This window comes from Symphalangus syndactylus, chromosome 23 (genome assembly GCF_028878055.3).
Source record: "Symphalangus syndactylus isolate Jambi chromosome 23, NHGRI_mSymSyn1-v2.1_pri, whole genome shotgun sequence".
In the NCBI taxonomy this organism is placed as follows: domain Eukaryota; kingdom Metazoa; phylum Chordata; class Mammalia; order Primates; family Hylobatidae; genus Symphalangus; species Symphalangus syndactylus.
In genome coordinates, this window is record NC_072445.2 from 34,547,501 (window position 1) to 34,566,967 (window position 19,467).

General features: G+C 39.6%; 1 long non-coding RNA gene across 1 annotated transcript; it reads right to left on the reverse strand.

The window, feature by feature from the left end:
• Positions 1–6,029: 6,029 nt before the first annotated feature.
• Positions 6,030–7,940, reverse strand: LOC129472929 (uncharacterized). The gene is made up of 3 exons (XR_008654147.2): positions 7,849–7,940; positions 7,619–7,762; positions 6,030–6,614 (listed from the first exon to the last, which is right to left on the reverse strand). It is a non-coding gene; the product is annotated as an uncharacterized lncRNA (long non-coding RNA).
• Between the last annotated feature and the right edge of the window lie 11,527 nt (positions 7,941–19,467).

Genomic DNA, 19,467 nt, shown 5'->3' on the forward strand with positions numbered 1-19,467 from the left:
TTTGAGAACCAAATATTATTTTAGTTCCCTACAAATAAAGCCTCGGTGTGCATCTAAACTCTGCTGGATAGTATTATGTTTTAGATTTAAGAGCAGCTAGGGAAAAATGAGACAGCAATTCATGGTCTATCCAGGTCGGATTCATAGATACCCACATGGAGTCTATTAACTGTATGGACATCTGTGAATGGAATGAACTCACTAAAAGAAAAATTGATTCCTTCTACCTTGAGAAATAACTATAATATTTTAAACCATGCAAAGGGGAGATCTAATTTATATGTTTCCTGAAAACACTGGCACTATGTATATTTAAACACAACCAAAATCTGGCAAGAGGTTGTAGGAGAAACAATTTCACAATAACAGAAAGTAGTTTTTGAAAATCCCTTTGTACTTTGAATGTTTTTTGATTCTCAAACTGTCTGGGCTGAATGAACGGATGAAACCTGATATTTGACATTTGTAGTCAATTTTCTATTCAGCAATCTCACTCTATCCCCAACTCTTTTTTCTATTGCTAAGGAAATGAGATTTCTTGGTGCTTTACTTAAAGCTGAGTCTAAAGGATATTCACTAAACCAGAAAAAAAATCAGTTAAAATTTTTTTTTTCTGTGTCAGGTCAATGAAATAATTCAGTGATATCTAACTGAACATACATTTTTTAAGTGACCACTCTATCCTGGGTAATGTGGCAGATGCTAGAAAAACAAACAACTGAAGTCATGAACTTGTTCTTAAGAAAATGATAGTTTGGTAAGTAATTATAATTTAATGTTATCAGTGCAATAATTAAACGACCTACAGAGGTAAAAATAAAAAAATTGATTTTCTGGGTAAGATAAGGAAGAATCTCTGGAGGAATAAGTCTCAGGTCTATTTAATTAATTTATTTGTTTATTTTTTAAATTTTTATATATTTATGGGGTGCAAGTGCAAGTTTCTTCCATGCAAATATCATGTAGTGGTGAAGTCTGGTCTTTTAGTGTGCCTGTCATCCAAATATTGTAGGAGATACCCAATAGGTAATTTTTCAACACTCACCCTCCTCACAGCCTCCCACCTCCATTGTTCAGCTCTCATTTATAAGTGAGAATATGTTGCATTTGACTTTCCATTTCTGACTTATTTCACTTAAGACATTGGCCCCCGATTTCATCCATGTTGCTGCAAAAGACAAATTTTCATCCTTTTTTTATGGCTCAGTAGTATTCCATGGTAGATATATGCCACATCTTTGTCCAGTCCTCCCTTGATGGACATGTAGGTTGATTCATATCTTTGCTATTTTGAATAGTGCCATGATAAACATACAGGTGAAGGGTCTTTTTGATACAGTGATTTCTTTCTCACATCTATTTTAAAGGATCCTACAGGGTATGGCAGTTGTAAAAAGTCAGGAAAGACGGATATACAAGGCCAAAGGAATGGGTTGTACAAAGACATCATAGCATTGCCTGGAAAACTATGTTCAAGAGCCACAAGGTATTTGTATTGCTAGCAAAAATACAAGGCAGAGAAGAGTGGTAGCTGAGACTAAAAACGCAGTCAGGAACTAAATCTTGGAGGCACTCCATCATTTTCCATTAGCATGGCATCCCTGTACCCTACTTAACTTGGACTTTATCCCACAGATCTGCAGCATCCAATATGGACCACCTTAGCCACATTTGGCTATTTAAATTTAATTAAAAATTTTAAAAATTCAATTTCTAATTCTAGCCAACCAGTCTTGACATCCTCAATAGCCACATGTGGCTGGTGGCTACCATACTGAATAACTCTGATACAGAACATTCCCATCATCATTGTCTGTTGGCAGCACTACCGTGGATGTTTGGGAGTCTTAGAATTGACATAAGTGAGAAAGTGCTTTGTGACTATTTGCACTTTAGAAAAATAGCTTTGGCAGGAGGATAATTGGGGGAAAAATAAGGAAAAATAGCATGCAAAACTACACAAGATTTCACAAAACTACAAGAGCAGTGAGGTTGGGATAGAAGAGGCAGATGTGAGAGAGGTAGAGGTGGAGGAAGCCAAGCTTTATCACTGTGTTAACCAGTTAGTTGTATGACTAAGCTGATTGAGGGTGCCAATACAGAAGGTCATCAAATAAATAAACATGGATGTGTGTAAAGAAGGGTTCAGCTATTTTGTTTGTGTGTGGGAAGTGGAGTAGGGAACTTCTGGAAATAATGAAATGGCAAGAATTAACCAAACAGTTTCCATGACTCCATGGAGACCATAAAGTTGACAGCCTGAAATTTTCATTTTCACGCAATATTTTTTGACATTTCTGAAGCCACAGGCATATTCACATCAACGCATTAAATCATTTGCATAAATCTTTGGGATATAGAGAGGCAGGTTTAGAAAATGAAGTTCTCACCAAAATCTTGCCAGGATATACCATTCAGCTTTCCCAATCTTCTAATCCCTTAGTAATCTCTTTGCCCATGGTAATGAGTCTGATGTCATCTGACTGTGTCTTCTGACTGAATAGATAAGCTAAAGCCCAATTGATGAGTGGCCTAATTAATCAAGGGCATATTTGAGGTTTTTGTCCATTGCATCATTTGTTCAAAAACGGAAGCCACATCGTTTTGTTGTAAATTATAATCAGAAGAAGGAGAACATGGCTAAGATCCTAAATAACTAAAATTGGAGATGGGGGGGATATTTTGCTCCTTGGACAAATTGTAAAGTTGGGACATTACTTCTCCTAAGGAATGACTCTCTCTCCTGTTTCCTCTCAAAATTTCTCTTCTCTTGACTATTTCTTCCCATTAACCCATAATATAAATCTCCTGAATCTAATGATAATAATGATCATAGCTACAATTGGTTGAGCATATATTATGTGCCAGCCCTGAGCTAAATTCTTCTGAACACTATCTCCTCACCTTACCCCAGTTATGAGTGGTTGAGTCAGGATTCAAACTGAGGTCTGGCTGATTCCAAAACTATGGTCATAACTGCTCTATGCTGCCTCTTTTCTGGAGAATGCTGTGAGTCTCACTGGCTCCTTCATCAAAGAAATGCTTTCAGAACCTGGCACTTGGGTGTCATTTCCAAAGTCAGGGAAATGGCTTTCTTCTTCTCTTCTTCCTCCTCCTCCTCCTCCCTCCTCCACCTCATCCCTCCTTCTCCTCCTACTTCTTCTTCTTATCCTCCTTCCATCCTCCTGCTCCCATCTTCCTTCTCCTTCTCCTCCTCCTCCCTCCTCCTCCTCCTTCTTCTACTCCTCCAAACTTCCTCCTCCTCCTCCTTCTTCTCCTTCCTTCTTCTCCTTTTCCCCCTCTTCATTTTCTCTTCTTCTTTCTCTTCTCCTCATCCTTCTTTTCTTTTTCTTCCTCCTTTTTCTTCTTCTTCTTTTTTTTTTTTCTGAGACGGAGTCTTGCTCTTTCACCCAGGCTGGAGTGCAGTGGCGTGATCTTGGCTAACTGCATCCTCTGCCTCCCGGGTTCAAGTGATTCTCCTGCCTCAGCCTCCTGAGTAGCTGGGATTACAGGCACATGCCACCACCCCCGGCTAATTTTTGTGTTATTATTATTTTTTTTTTTTAGTAGAGATGAGATTTCACTATGTTGGTCAGGCTGCTCTCAAACTCCTAACCTCATGATCCACCTGCCTCAGCCTCCTAAAGTGCTGGGATTACAGGCATGAGCCACCGCTCCTGGCCTCCTTTTTCTTCTTCTTCCTGTTCTTCTTCTTTTTCTCCTCCTCTTCCTCCTTCTTCTTCCTTCTTCCTTCTTCCTTCTTCTTTTTCTCCTCCTCCTCCACTTCTTCTCCTCCTTCGCCACCGCCACCTCCTTCTTTTCTCCTTCTCCTTCTCCTTCTCCTTCTTCTTCTTCTTCGATGAAGTCTTGCTCTGTCACCCAGGGTGGAGTGCAGTGGCATGATCTCGGCTCACTGCAACTTCTGCCTCCCAGGTTCAAGTGATTCTCCTGCCTCATCCTGCCGAGTAACTGGGACTACAGGCAGGCACCACCACACCCAGCTAATTTTTATATTTTTAGTAGAGACGAGGTTTCACCATGCTGATCAGCCTGGTATTGAACTCCTGACCTCGTGATCTGCCTGCCTCGGCCTCCCAAAGTGCTGGGATTACAGGTGTGAGCCACTGTGTCTGGCCTCTTTTCTTCTTCTTTTAGTGAGTCACACAATAAAGGAACAGCAACAACAACAAACAGCCTGCAGAGATGGAGGAAAGAGATGGCAATTTGGTTCCTGTTCATTTGTTCAAAAACGGAAGCCACATTATTTGGTTGTAAATTATAATCAGAAGAAGGAGGACATGACTAACAGCCTAAATTGGAGATGGGGGGATATTTTGCTCCCTGGAAAAATTGTAAAGTTGGGATATTGTTTCTCCTAAGGAACTACTCTCTCTCCCATTTCCTCTCAACATTTCTCTTCTCTTGACTATTTCTTCCCATATACCCACAATATAAATCTCCTAAATCTAATAATAATAATGATCATAGCTAGAATTGATTGATCATAGAATTTCCTGTGACCCCAAGAAAGATTTTTCCTTTTCTTCCTTCAGGATCAAATACATTCACTATGACAAGACCAACCTGGGAAAATGGTAAGGCATGAACTAAATGTGGATCTAGAATGAGGCTCAGTGTTTTGTCAGGGACATATGGACTCAGCAAGGAAGCTGGGAGAATCCAGAGTCAACAGGACTAGGCGAGGGAGATGCCACCACTCTTAATGACTCCAATCCTCAGGGTGGTCAAATGATAACTCAAGACGATTGTTCTAAGGGAGGAGAACTATCTTCCAGGGAGCGATTATAAATATCTACTAAAATACGTGACAAACTTGCAAAGTCACTAAATATTAACAATATAACATGCTATACCTTTTAAAGTAGCTAAGATGCTTGGGTGTTTTTTTTTCTTTTTTCTTTTTTTGAGAAAATATATGTTTGATAGGAGTGTGCTGAAGTGGGCAATCATGTACCTTGCTGCTGGGTGAGGAAGTATGAATAATCTGCTGAGACAGCAATTTGGCAATGTTCATAAAAAGTTCAATGTGATTTCCTTCCACCTTTAAATTCTACCTCAAGAAATAGATCCCCAGCCTGGCCAAGATGGTCAAATCCCATCTCTACTAAAAACACAAAAATTAGCCAGGCACGGTGGCAGGTGCCTGTAATCCCAGCTACTCGGGAGGCTGAGGCAGGAGAATTGCTTGAACCTGAGAAGTGGAGATTGCAGTGCGCTGAGATCGTGCCACTGCACTCCAGCCTGGGCAACAGAGTGAAACTCCGTCTCAAAAAAAAAAAAAAAAAAAAGGAAGAAATCGATTCTAAAGATATAATAGAAAGATCGCTAGTCTTTGTAGTTGAACTTCTTAGATCTAAATACCATTTCCACTCTTATTAAATATGTGACTTCCAGCAATTTCCTCTCTGTGTCTTGGTTTTCTCACCTATACAATGGAGAGGTGATAATACCTATCTCATGGAGGTAAAATGAATATATATATATATATATATATATATATATGGCTTGGAACAGAGTCTAGAATATAGTGGGATTATCATTGTTATTAATATTAATATTAACATTGAGATTGATGGAGAATGATAGGAGTTTCAATCAAAGTTGGGTACATATCAGCTGTGTGACATTTAACAGGCTACCGATTCTTGTTGAAATTCAATTTTTTATTTATAAAATGAGTATAATAACGTGTATTTTGTGCTTCTTGTGAATATTAAGGATTACATACAATACATACATATAAAATATAAATAGTATACATATATGATTTAATATATAATTGGGAATTTTCAAATATATAATTGGGCATTACATATGGCTTACTATATACAATTTAATATAATAATAAAAATAATATAATATAAAAATAATATATGAGCCATATATATTATACATATATAGTGTCCATATGTTTACCTACAAATAACATACATATTATCAACAAAATATATAACATATAAATGCATAGTATAAGCAAAATACATAAATTATAAATGGACATAGCATAAGCTAAATGAACAATATCTATTATTAAATTTAAAATCAGAAGAATTCATTATAAACCTGAGACACTCACACGGAGAGAACAATTTGGGGGTCACTAGTCTGTTGTAACATCTCATTTGTGTCCTGTAGTGTTTTCCAATGAACAGACTTTTTTTTTTTTTTGAGATGGAGTCTCACTCTGTCACCCAGGCTGAAGGGCACTGGTGTGATCATGGCTCACTGCAACCTCCACCTCCTCGGTTCCAGTGATTCTCCTGCCTTAGCCTCCCGAGTAGCTGGGACTACAGGTGTGCACCACTATGCCTGGTTACTTTTTGTATTTTTAGTAGAGATGGGGTTTTGCCATGTTGGCCATGCTGGTCTCAAACTCCTGACCTCAGGTGATCCACCTGCCTCGTTAACATAATTCTGGGCTAAGAATGCTTACTTACGACCTCTATGAGAAAAACAAACACTTCATTTCAACATCATATTCCATATCCCTGAATGTCCAACATACAAATCACATGGGCTTGTCACAAAAGTCACAGTTTGGCCCTTTGAGGCAGCAAGAGTCAGCTTGGAGATTATTCCTTTTAAGGTGTTACCTTATAATAAACAAACAGGCAAAGGATCACTTCTCTAAGGATATTTTCAGGTTAAAGAAGGCTATTTCAAAGGTGATTCAGGGTGTGTGTGTGTGTGTGTGTGTGTGTTGCAGAAAGTTTCCCTTTCCTGAATTAATTTATATATTATATATTTTTAAAGATGGTGTCTTGCTCTGTTGCTCATCCTGAAGTGCAGTGATGTAATCATAGCTCACTGAAGCCTCAAACTCCTGGGCTCAAGCAATCATCCCACCTCATCCTCCCAAGTAGCTGGGACTACAGGCATGCACCACTATACCTGGCTAATTTTTTTGTAGAGATGGGGTCTCTCTATGTTGCCCAGGCAGGTCTTGAGCTATCAAACTTAAGGATCTTCCTGCCTCTACCTCCCAAAGTGCTGAGATTACAGGCATGAGTCTTGAGAACTTTCCTTAATATTATGTCCCTCCGGGTCGTATGGACCATGCTCTGTTTTTTCTCAGAGAACACAGATTTTCAGATCCTGATCTGATTTCTCATGGCGTATGCGGTTGCCTCATAAGAAAACACTTGACAGAAGAGACAGAAGAAGTGTTTATAGCTGTCCCCAGGAGAGAAGCCTAATTTCACCTTTTCAGGCAAACTGCCAGGAACCGTCCTAGTCAGTAGACTTGGTGCCCACCCCAGTCTCCTCTGACACAAGTGGTAATGAAACATTGCTGTTGTTTATCTACATCAGGTCTCAGCACGCTGCATGTTCGAAGCTAAGTCATTAGCATGGATTAGATACAAATTATCCCCTTGAATAAGAGCACTCTATACTCAGATGAAAACTATTGATTTCCAATCTACTACCCAAAGGACTCTATCATCAGGACGCATTGGGTACTTTGCTTCAGTTTTGACTTTTGGATTTGGGCCTGAGATTTCGTTGTCAGGCCATAACACTCAGTGTTGTTTAATTAGTATAGAAGAAAAAAAGGAAGAATTGCTGTAAATCACGGCATTCGAGATTGTGATATTACCTTGACGCTGCTGTTCCTACCATGCTTCAGCTGTGATCAAGCACGCTGTCAGGGCCTCAGCATCTGATTCTTCCTGGTAAATCAAGAACGTCATTAACACTCAATCATGATTGCACTTCCAGTTTGGAAAAGCCACCTCTGCTCCTAGTAAGAATTAAGATTTTATCACACTTATGGCAGTTACTGATTTATATTGTAAAGATGGTGTGTCCTGTATCTGTAAGATGTACCTTATCTGTCTCTGCCTTCATAATTCCATTTCTTCCCCCTCCACAAATTGTAGAGCATCATAGACAAAGGATGAATTTCCAAAATTGACAGTGAGCCTTTACAAATGACAAGCAGAAACGTCAGTGCCCAAGCTCAGACCAGCCATAGCAGAAATCTCGTCTATTTTGCTAGCCACTATCTTCCCGGTGCCCAGATACCATGTTGGCATATAACAGGTGCTCTAAAAAAAAATCTAAGTAGGCTGGGCGTACCTGTAATCCCAGCACTTTGGGAGGCCAAGGCGGGCAGATCACGAGGTCAGGAGATCTAGACCATCCTGGCTAACACGGTGAAACCCCGTCTGTACTAAAAAATACAAAAAATTAGCTGGGCGTGGTGGCAGGCGCCTGTAGTCCCAGCTACTTGGGAGGCTGAGATGGGAGAATAGCATGAACCTGGGAGGCATGAACCAGTGAGCCGAGATCGTGCCACTGAACTTCAGCCTGGGCAGCAGAGTGAGGCTCCGTCTCAAAAAAAAAAAATCTAAAAAATATTAAGTTTGCCAGGCATGGTGGCTCATGTCTATAATCCCAGTACTTTGGTTGGCTGAGGTGAAAGGTTTGCTTAAGCCCAGAAGTTCGGGGCGGGTGGATCACTTAAGATCTGGAGTTCGAGACTAGCCTAGACAATATGGTGAAACTCTGTCTCTACTAAAAATACAAAATTAGCCAGGTGTGGTGGTGGATGCCTGTAATCCCAGCTACTCAGAGGCTGAAGCAGGAGAATCACTTGAACCCGGGAGGCAGAGGTTGCAGTGAGCTGAGACTGTGCCATTGCACTCCAGCCTGGGCAACAGAGCAAGTCTTGGTCTCAAAAAATAAATCAATAAATAAGTAAATAAGTTTAAGAAATGAATATTAAATTAAATTTTTAAAAATTGATTAAAAAATCAACAAGCCAATGGACATATAAGCATGCTTAATCTCACTAAGAAATGAATGTAAATTATAATGAAATAAATAAAATGCAACTTCTCAGCTTTTATATTGATGAAAATGGAAAATGGCTGGTAATATCCTGAATTGAGACCAGGTGAGGTGGCTCATGCCTGCAATCCCAGTACTTTGGGAGGCTGAAGCAAGCTTGAGGCCAGGAGTTTGGGAGCAGCCTGGGCAACGTAGACAGATCCTTGTCTTTACAAAAAAATTTTTTTAAAAAATTAGCCAGGCATGGTGGTGCACACCTGTATCCCCAGCTACTCAGGAAGCTGAGATGGGAGGATCGCTTGAGCCCAGAAGCTGGAGGCTATAGTGAACTATAATTGCATCACTGCACTCGAGCCTGGGTGACAGAATAAGACCCTAGTCTAAAACAACAGAAAGAACAACAACAACAAAAAAACTTGGTGGAGTTGTGAATAAAACATTGTGAAGGATTTAAAGTAGTCAATTCTTAAAGGAAAATCGTATGATACGTATTGAAATTTACAACATCCATATCCTGGACCCAGCAATTCCACTTCTCAGATTTCAGTCTGCAGAAAAGTCATTCTTATGCAAAAGTATGTGTGTAAGAATGCTCATTTTAGGAATATCCATACTAGTGAAATATGGGAGAACACCCAAGTTAGTAAATATTTTAATAACTACAGACAATATTTGTAGAGTACTTACCTGTTGCTTGTTTTTGTAGTTCATATTTCACAGACAATAAACTCAGGAAATTGATTCTATTAATATCTTTCAGTCTCAGAAAAAGGCAGGTTCAAAGGCAGATGCTGAAATAAGAAAAGCTTCGGGCTTTTTTTGGTTTCTCTTTTTTATAGTAGTGCGACATACTCTTCTAGGTACTTAAAACTTTTAACACATTTAATTTAATTTAATTTAACAAGATGGGCCTGTTATCAGCATCCTCACTTTACATTTGAGGAAACTGACACTTAAAACAGTTTAAACAACTTGCTCAGTCTCTCACAGATAGCAAGTAACAAAGACAGGTACACCATGCTAAGTGCTGCCTAGTTAAAGATAGAATATCTAGGTTTTTATCCTTTTTCTGACTTAATTAGATGTCTTTTTTTTTTTTTTTTGAGATAGAGCCTTGCTCTGTCACCTAGGCTGGAGTGCAGTGGCGCAATCTCGGCTCACTGCAACCTCCACCTCCCGGGCTTAAGTGATTCTCCTGCCTCAGCATCCTGAGTTGCTGGGATTACAGGCACCCGCCACTATGCCTGGCTAATTTTTGTATTTTTAGTAGAGATGGGGTGCCACCATATTTGCCAGGCTGGTTTCGAACTCCTGACCTCAATGAACTGTCAGCCTTGGCCTCCCAAACTACTGAAATTCCAGGCATCAGCCACCGTGCCCAACCAATTAAATATCTTAAACCTCAGGTTCTTTATCTGTAAAGTAGGAATAATGCCATTATCTTACAGAATTATATGAGTTAAAATATCTATATCAAGTTGCATCAACCAACATTTAGTAGAAGTTCTAGCTAGGGAAATAAGACAAGAACAGATTAGAAAGGAGGAAATAAAACTAGCTTTCTCCACAGATGATATGATTGTTTATGTAGAAAATACAAAAGAATCCATAAAAATCTCCTGGAACTAGTAAGTGAGTATAGCAAGATTGCAATATCCAAAATTAATATCTAAATGTCAATTTCTTCTCTGTTTTCCAGAATGAACAATTGGAATTTGTGATTTAAAAAATACTATTTACAGCTGAACTCCAAAAGTGAAATATTTATGTAATGTAATAAATATAAATCCAACAAAATATTTATAAGGTAGATGGATATGTCCTTCAGTAAGCAAATGGATAAACAAACTGAAGTTTTCTATTCCATAGAACGCAATACTTTTCTTTGATTAAAAAAATGAGCTACCAAGCCATGAAGAGACGTGCATGAATATTAAATTCATATTGCTAAGTGAAAGAATGTAGCCTGTTCAGGCTGTGTAATGCTTGATTCCAGTTACCTGACATCCTAGAAAAGACAAACTATAGAGATGATAAACAGATCCCTGGTCCCTAGGGCCAGGAGTTCTGGGGGAGAGAGGAGGGTTGAATCAGTAATGCACAGTTTTTTTTTTTTTTTTGAGACAGAGTCTTGCTCTGTCACCCAGGCTGGAGTGCTGTGGCACAATCTCGGCTCACTGCAACCTCTGCCTCCTGTGATCAAGCAACTCACCTGTCTTAGCCTCCCAAATAGCTGGAATTACAGGGGCCTGCCACCATACCCAGCTAATTTTTGTATTTTTAGTAGAGACGAGGTTTTACCATGTTGGTCAGGTTGGTCTCAAATTCCTGACCTCAAGTGATCTGCCTGCCTCAGCCTCCCAAAGTGTTGGGATTACAGGCATAAGCCACCGTGCCTAGCCCACAGAGGGATTTTTAGGGTGGTGAAATCATTCAGTATGATATTGCCGTGGTGGATACAAGACACTAGGCTTTTGTCAAGTCATAGAACTTTACATACAAAGAATAAACCTTAATGTATATTGATTTTTAAAAAATCATTTAAGAGTTCAAAAGGTGCCAGAATAAAATGCAGCATATGACAAAATAATCTACATTATGTTAAAAATGTATGAAACAACCTTTCTGAAGCGGATTGGGGAAAAATTTGCTGGCCAAAATAACTTTGGAAATGAGTGGAGTCTGTAAAACTAAAGGCAAAAGGAACAGTACACAAGCATTGTACTCTAGTTGATAAAGTTGTATAGCACAGGGGTACACGCTAAAATCCTGATACTGCTATACATTTACATTGGAAATGTACAATGAAGTAAATGGATGGCAGATGGTGAAAGTCAGATTTCTCATTGTTGGAGTGGAAATGTGTAGATCTACAGGTGAGAAGGCTTGAATATTGATGTGATAATGAATTAGAGTTGAAGACATCAGCAAGAACTCATGATTGCCTCAATATATTAATAGATAAAGATGGGTTAAATATAGAAAAATAGAACAATGTGTGTATGTGTAACTTGTTAATATACACACATACATTTCCTTTCCCTATCAACCACGAAGGCCATGAATCAACCTTAGCCCAGTAGCAAGGAGCACATGTGGTATCTACATTTTGAGTTTTAAGACCATGCAAACTACCATAAAAAGAACCGAGCTCCTTGGAGAAATGGCTGATTCTAGGACTGCAGCAGGAAATATAGAAGATGAACCCAGAGCATCTTGGAGAGCCAGGAGGTAAGGAAGTGCTCCCTGCTAGGAAGAAAGTAAGACAGCACACATGTGCACACATACACACATGGGTATTTTTGTTGAGGATTTTTATAAAGAACTTAGGGCCCAACTGTAAGAGCTTCCAATGGCTGGAGCTGGAACAATTTGAACAAAAATATAATAATATTCAATTATAATTCAAAGTATAAAATACTTTATATGTGTGTAGAAAGTATTTTATATATATAATACTTATTTTATATACTTATTTATATATAAAAGTATTGACTTAGTGTGGTGGCTCATGCCCTGTAATCCCAGCACTTTGGGAGGCTGAGGCAGGCAGATCACCTGAGGTCAGGAGTTTGAGACCAGCCTGACAAACATGGAGAAACCCTGTCTCTACTGAAAATAGAAAAAATTAGCCAGGCGGAGTGGTGCATGCCTGTAATCCCAGCTACTCAGGAGGCTGAGGCAGGTGAATCGCATGAACCAGAGAGGCAGAGGTTGTGGTGGGCCGAGATCACGCTACTGCACCCCAGCCTGGGCTATAAGAGTGGAACTCTGTCTCAAAAAACAAAAAAAAGTATTTTATATATACAATACTTATATATACTTATTTCTTTTTTTTTTTTTTGAGGTTTTGTTAGTCTGGATGCTCAGACTGTGTGTTCAAGGAAGTAATATTTTATATTTTATATATTTTTTTTATTCTACTTTAATTTTTAGGGTACATGTGCACAACGTGCAGGTTAGTTACATATGTATACATGTGCCATGTTGGTGTGCTGCACCCATTAACTCGTCATTTAACATTAGGTATGTCTCCTAATGCTCTCCCTTCCCCCTCCTCCCACCCAACAACAGGCCCTGGTGTGTGATGTTCTCCTTCCTGTGTCCAGGGGTTCTCATTGTTCAGTTCCCACCTATGAGTGGGAACATGCGGTGTTTGGTTTTTTGTCCTTGCGGTAGTTTGCTGAGAATGATGGTTTCCAGCTTCATCCATGTCCCTACAAAGGACATGAACTCATCATTTTTTATGGCTGCATAGCATTCCGTGGTGTATATGTGCCACATTTTCTTAATCCAGTCTATCATTGTTGGAAATTTGGGTGGTTCCAAGTCTTTGCTATTGTGAATAGTGCCGCAATAAACATATGTGTGCATGTGTCTTTATAGCAGCATGATTTATATATACTTATTTCTATAAAATATATATACTTACATATAAATATATACACTTTTTATATAAAATATATACTTATATAAATATACATACACTTATTTATGTATAAATATATCATAAATAGTTTATAATAAATATTTTAATAAATATATGTTAATAAATATATAAATACATGTCTATAAATAAATAAATGTAAAATAGTCAACTCTCTGGTACAGAATTCTAAGTAATTCTATGTAGCTACTCCAGCCTCAAGGAGATAAAGCATACAATAATAAAGCTTTTCTTAAATGTGGGCTACACATAGTGACTGCCTTCCAAAGACTACAGTATGTAAAGGGGGTAAAAAAATAACTTTCCAGAGGAGAAACCTGAGAAACTTTACCCAGCCAGGCGATCGAGGTCAACGTCAACAATCATAAATCATGTTGAAAGTATGAACCCTTCATATAATGTGATAATAATAGCACTTTACCTCTGTAATCTTCTTCTCAAAAACCCATAACCTCAGTCTAATCATGAAAAAAATATCAGACAAACTCCAAGAAAGAGACATTCTACTGTATTTGACCAATACTCCAAACTGTCAAGGTCATCAAAGACAGGGAAAACCTATGAAACCACCACAGCCAAAAGGAGTCTAAAAAGACTTGACAACTAAATGTGGCATCGTGGATGAAATCTTGAACATTAGGTAAAGATGAAGAAAATCTAGACAAAGTATGGACATTAGTTAATAATATATCAACATTGGTTCATTAATTGCAATAAATTTACTACATCTTGGGCATTAGGTAAAAATTGTGGAAATTGGTCAGGCACAGTGGCTCACGCATGTAATCTCAGCACTTTGGGAGGCTGAGGTGGGTGGATCACCAGTGGTCAGGAGTTCGAGACCAGCCTGGGCAACATGGCAAAACCCCATCTCTACTAAAAATACAAAAATTAGCCAGGCATGGTGGCACATGCCTGTAATCCCAGCTACCTGGGGGAGCTCAGGTTGGAGAATCACTTGAACGTGGGAGGTGGAAGTTGCCATGAGCTGAAATCGCACCATTGTACTCCAGCCTGGGTGATAAGAGCAAAACTCCATCTAAAAAAAAAATTATGGAAATCTAAACCAAATATGGACTTTAGTTAATAATGTATCAGTGTTAGTTCATTAATTATAATAAATTATCCAGTAATGTAAAGTGTTAATAATAGGAAAAATGGGAATGGGTTATGTGATTACTTTCACTATCTTCTCATTTTTTGTGTGAATACAAAACTCCTGTAAAATAATTTTTTAAAGACAACATTCTTACCAAAAGTATTGTTCTGGATCAACTTTCACATGATCTGCAAAAATGTAGCCCCCTCAAACAGCCCACGAAATGTTCTGGGAATTTCCAAGAGGCACTTATAATGTCCCCCTTTCCCCTGTCTTCTCAAAGCTTCTTCCCAGAGTTGCCTATGGTGATGTTTCCTGCTGAAATGTTCTTCCCAAATGGCAACACTTCCATCAATGTTTGCGAAGGCACTGCCACTACAGCCCACCAGAGGAGCCTCTGCAATGGTACCCACTGATCTTCCCACCAAAGCTACTGCAGTAGGTATTTATACAGTTCTTTGCTGCAACCCCTTTGCCTTGTGTCTTCAGTAGGAATCATGGATACTGCACTGGGCTCCAGAAACAGAGACCTTTCTGTGCTTGATCTCCAGCCTTCCTCTCCAGCATAGACACATTGCCCTTGAACGAAAACTGCAGTTTCTTATTCCTATGTCATCCTAACATAGGATGTTAAAAACTGCAGTTTCTTATTCCTATGTCATCCTAAACATCTTGGTTTATCTGTGGACATATCCACTGCTAGTTTTACTCAAATAGTTCTGCAAGAAATTGAGTCAGATTCAAATTAGATCTCATCTTCCTCTTCCTCCTCCTCTTGTTCATTCTTCTATGACATCGGGATATTTTCACTACAGTTAATCCTGTGGGAACAAATTCCAAACTCCAAACCACTCTATATGATGACCTTAGAATGAGTCGGGTTGATGGATTCCTCCAGTAGAATTCAGTTTAGGATGTCGACCCCAGGTTTGGGAGCTTTGAAGGCAATGTGTGAATTGACTGATGTGAAAATTCTCAGCACAATTCCTAGTGCATTATAAATGCTGAGCATTATGAATGCTCAGAAGTCCCTGAGAATTTGGCCAGTAGTTATGTCTACTGTTACTGTAGGTTCTTTAAATAAAGATATAAACAGTTAATGTCTAAAGACAAGAGTCAGAAGATCATAGTTCACTGCAGCCTTGAACTCTTGGGCTTAAGTGGTCTTCCCGCCTCAGCCTCCCAAAGTGCTGGGAATACAAGACTGCACCACTATACCCAGCTCAGAAGTGTTTTTAGAGAGGAGGGTATCTCTGCTTAGGGAAGGACATTTATGATCTGTGGAGGTCTGTCCCGCAGACCCTGACCCAATAATGGATGAATAAAATACACCGATACACAGATATTCTGCTTTGCCAGTTTGACTGAGCATCCATACCACTTAGTTGTAGCCACAGCCCTGACCAGCCAGTGAGACTCGCATTTATTCAGTGAAGTTTAATTGACAAAGTCTTGAGTCAACACCACTGGAAGGTAATTGACACTGTGGACTTCCAGAGTAAAAAGCAATTAAGCTCCCACGGTGAATCAAAGGTTAGTCTTAGGACCACATGAGTAAACAAGTTAGTTATATAAAGTACTCTACATTCCTTTGTATTTGCACCCTAAGCTCTCTGGGTCCTGCAAAGAGACTCTGGCTGCCTTCAGCCAGATCTATTACCAAAGTTATGCAAACTCGCAGGCCTTCCAAGAAGGTTTGTGGTTATTATAACTAAAACTTTTCCCACCAGCCTGACTGAACCCCCACAATGAGCCACTCAGTGTAGAATGCAAGTCGAGGTTGGAAGGAGATGGTGCTAAAAAGAAACAAATAAGCTATTCTACAACAGAATGAATACAAATTCAGAGGAGAATAGAGAAGAGAAAGAGGATCTGGCTTAGGGGATGTTCAATAATGAACTTTGAGAAGAAAGAAGTTAAAGATCCTATTTTTAATTGTTTGTATTTGAATATCCAGAAGTCTGCTACAAATACAAAGGTCTTGTGTTAGTGAGTGTGAGGGAAATCAAGGGGAAGAGATGGTTTCCCTGTCTGGATAATGGGAAGCAACATCATTTTGTAGTGATAATGTATCATGACAAGAGTAAATGACAAAGCTTTAAGCCAAAGGTGGCAAGGAAATGGAAGCCCGCCCAGTATCTTCACAAGTCTTTGGGAGAGACAATGGGCTATCCACAATTAAGGGAATGAGATTGCAAAATAATGTTAAAATCTAGAGTTTGAGGGGAAGGATCATTGATGTCACTGTTGTCTGTGTTACAACAGCATTGCTTTGAGATCGAGTGAAGTTCGGATAATTGAAGAGAGTTGTGTATGCTGACCTGGCTGGATAGTGTTAAAGCTGGGACTAGAATTTGTTCCTCTGACTCACCTCCACATGGGGAAGTAAAAACATCCTCTCCTCTTGGCCTTGCAGTGAACTGATCTATTGCTTTTTCTGCTTTGATCCAACTAAGGTCAGCTCTGGTCAAGCTCAGTCTCAGAAAGAGCCATTTGCAAAGTTCAAGTTAAAGTGCTCACATATGTGTCCCAGGAGACAGGAACAGGCATTGTCACAATCAATAGACAATGGTTGGTATTCTTTTATGTGTTGTGAGGTGATACCTGCAGAACTCTAACATGAAAAGATAAGGCTATTTTGTGGAAGGAACTTCATTTATCAATAAGCAAAGTGTCTATACTTTCACAGACACTTTTGGCCTCTTTGGCTGGGCATCGTGGCTCATGCCTGTAATCCCAGCACTTTGGGAGGCCGAGGCAGGTGGATCACCTTAAGCCAAGAGTTCAAGACCAGCCTGGCCAACATAGTGAAACTTTATCTCTACTAAAAATGCAAAAATTAGCCAGGCATGGTGGCTCATGCCTGTAATCCCAGCTACTTGGGAGGCTGAGGCAGGAGAATTGGTTGAACCTGGGAGATGGAGGTTGCAGTAAGCTGACATCATGCCATTGCACTACAGCCTGGGTAATAGAGTGAGACTCCATCTCAAAAAAGAAAAAGAAAAAGAAAGAAAGAAAAGAAAAGGAAAAAGAAAGTGGCTCTTGGAAACCTCCAAGATGAGCTTTTGTCTTGAGTAAATGTCCAATAAGCCTGCTCCAACTTGTACCCTTTTAATGAATCCTTTCTACCTGTTGCATGCCAGATGTTATTTTCAGACATCAGGGAATAGGAACTGACATGGAGAGCTTCTTGAAGGCAGTCCAGACCAAAGCAGGTGTCTTTAGTTGGTATCTCCATGTCACTTCCACTTTCCTGCTTCTACCACGTTCCCTGGGTTTCTTTGTTCCTGACCTGTGGTTCACATTCAGGATTATTTCTTCCAGAACCTGCCCTTGCTTGGACAACTATATTATGGTTTCTGTTGTTCTTGATATGTTTGCAGATTTTTTGTTTTGACCTCTAATCAACACCTTGCAATGTTTGCATGCTTTTAATACTTGGGATGTGGCTTTTTGCCTGACTGTGCCTCTGGAGTCATGATACACCTCCCTCCCACTAAATGATTTTTGGGATGAATTTCTAAAATGTTTGATTTTCATCTGGTTTCCAGCTTCATATCATACCAGTACTCAAACAAGAATAATTATAATATCAAGCACTTGTTGGCCATGTGATATAGTTTGGCTGTGTCCCCACCTAAATCTCATCTTGAATTGTAGCTCCTGTAATTCCCACATGTTGTGGGAGGGGCCCGGTGGAGATAATTGAATCTTGGTGTGGTTTCCCCCATACTGTTCTTGTGGTAGTGAATAAGTCTCATGAGATCTGATGGTTTTATAAGGGGTTTCCCCTTTTGTTTGGCTCTCATTCTGTTGTCTGCCACCATGTAAGACATACTTTTGGCCTTCCACCATGATTGTAAGGCTTCCCCAGACACATGGAACTGTGACTCCAATAAACCTCTTTTTCTTTATAAAGTACCCAGTCTGGGGTGTGTCTTTATCAGCAGTGTGAAAACAGAGTAATACACTATGCACTGTTTACCATCAGAAGCACAAAATTCAACTGTCTGATCACTTCCATGAGGGGAGCTTGGGTAGGTTTATCATATAGAGTGCAGTTAGGAATTTGTTCCCAGAGGATTAATTATAGTAAAATCCCCTGATTGCATACAAGGAAGAAAAAGAGAGAGAGGAAGAGAAGGAGATCTAGTGTGAATCTTACCCAATTTCTTGCAGAGTCATTTGAGTAAAGTTAGGGATATGAAACATTAAAGGTTAATTTAGGTTTAAGGGACATGAAGAGAAGTATAAACAGAGGAAGATGCCAAGCATGAGGCATCAGAACAGGAACACGTTAGGCACAGGGTAAGAGGATCTGTTTGGAAGACATCTGTGGAAACTTGGCTCACTTTTATTGGTAACTGGCTGGTAAAATGGTCTCAAGGCTCTCAAGTGATTCTCCTGCCTCAACCTCCTGAGTAGCTGGGATTACAGGCACCTGCCACCATGCCCAGCTAATTTTTGTATTTTTAGTAGAGATGGGGTTTTACCATGTTGGCCAGGCTGGTCTTGAACCTCACCTCAGATGACCCACCTTCCTCAGCCTCCCAAAGTGCTGAGATTACAGGCATGAGCCACTGGCCTCTACACTTCTCTTTACTAGAGCAAAGGAGTATTTCTATTTCTGTTACCCACTAGGTCAGGGAAGACAGAAACTACTTTTAATATTCTTTTGCTGCTTAAAGAATTAATCATATGCCCTGGCCAATTCACATGGAATTAAACTCCTGGGTCTATCAATTGGTGTTTATTTCACTAGGGGGAGGAGAAACCTTTATGATGTAGGTCTACAGTGGAGCCAATCTTATCTGCTGCTATACTTTTCTCCCAGTTTTTAAAGGCCTCATTAAAGAGATGGAGGACATGGTTCCACAGGGACTTATAAGCTCATCAGGGAAGTGTCAGGGAATGAGATAATGAAGACAACACGGCATTTGGTGAGTTATCACCAGAGCCACAATGCATTTGGCTGTGAGCACTGTATATCATGGCTTAATTAGAAACACGCGTTAACCAGGAGGCAGACTGATATTTTCATCTTGCAGCCACCCTCCCAAATTATTCCTCAAATGGAATATGTCGTAGCAGCCAAGATATCCAACCC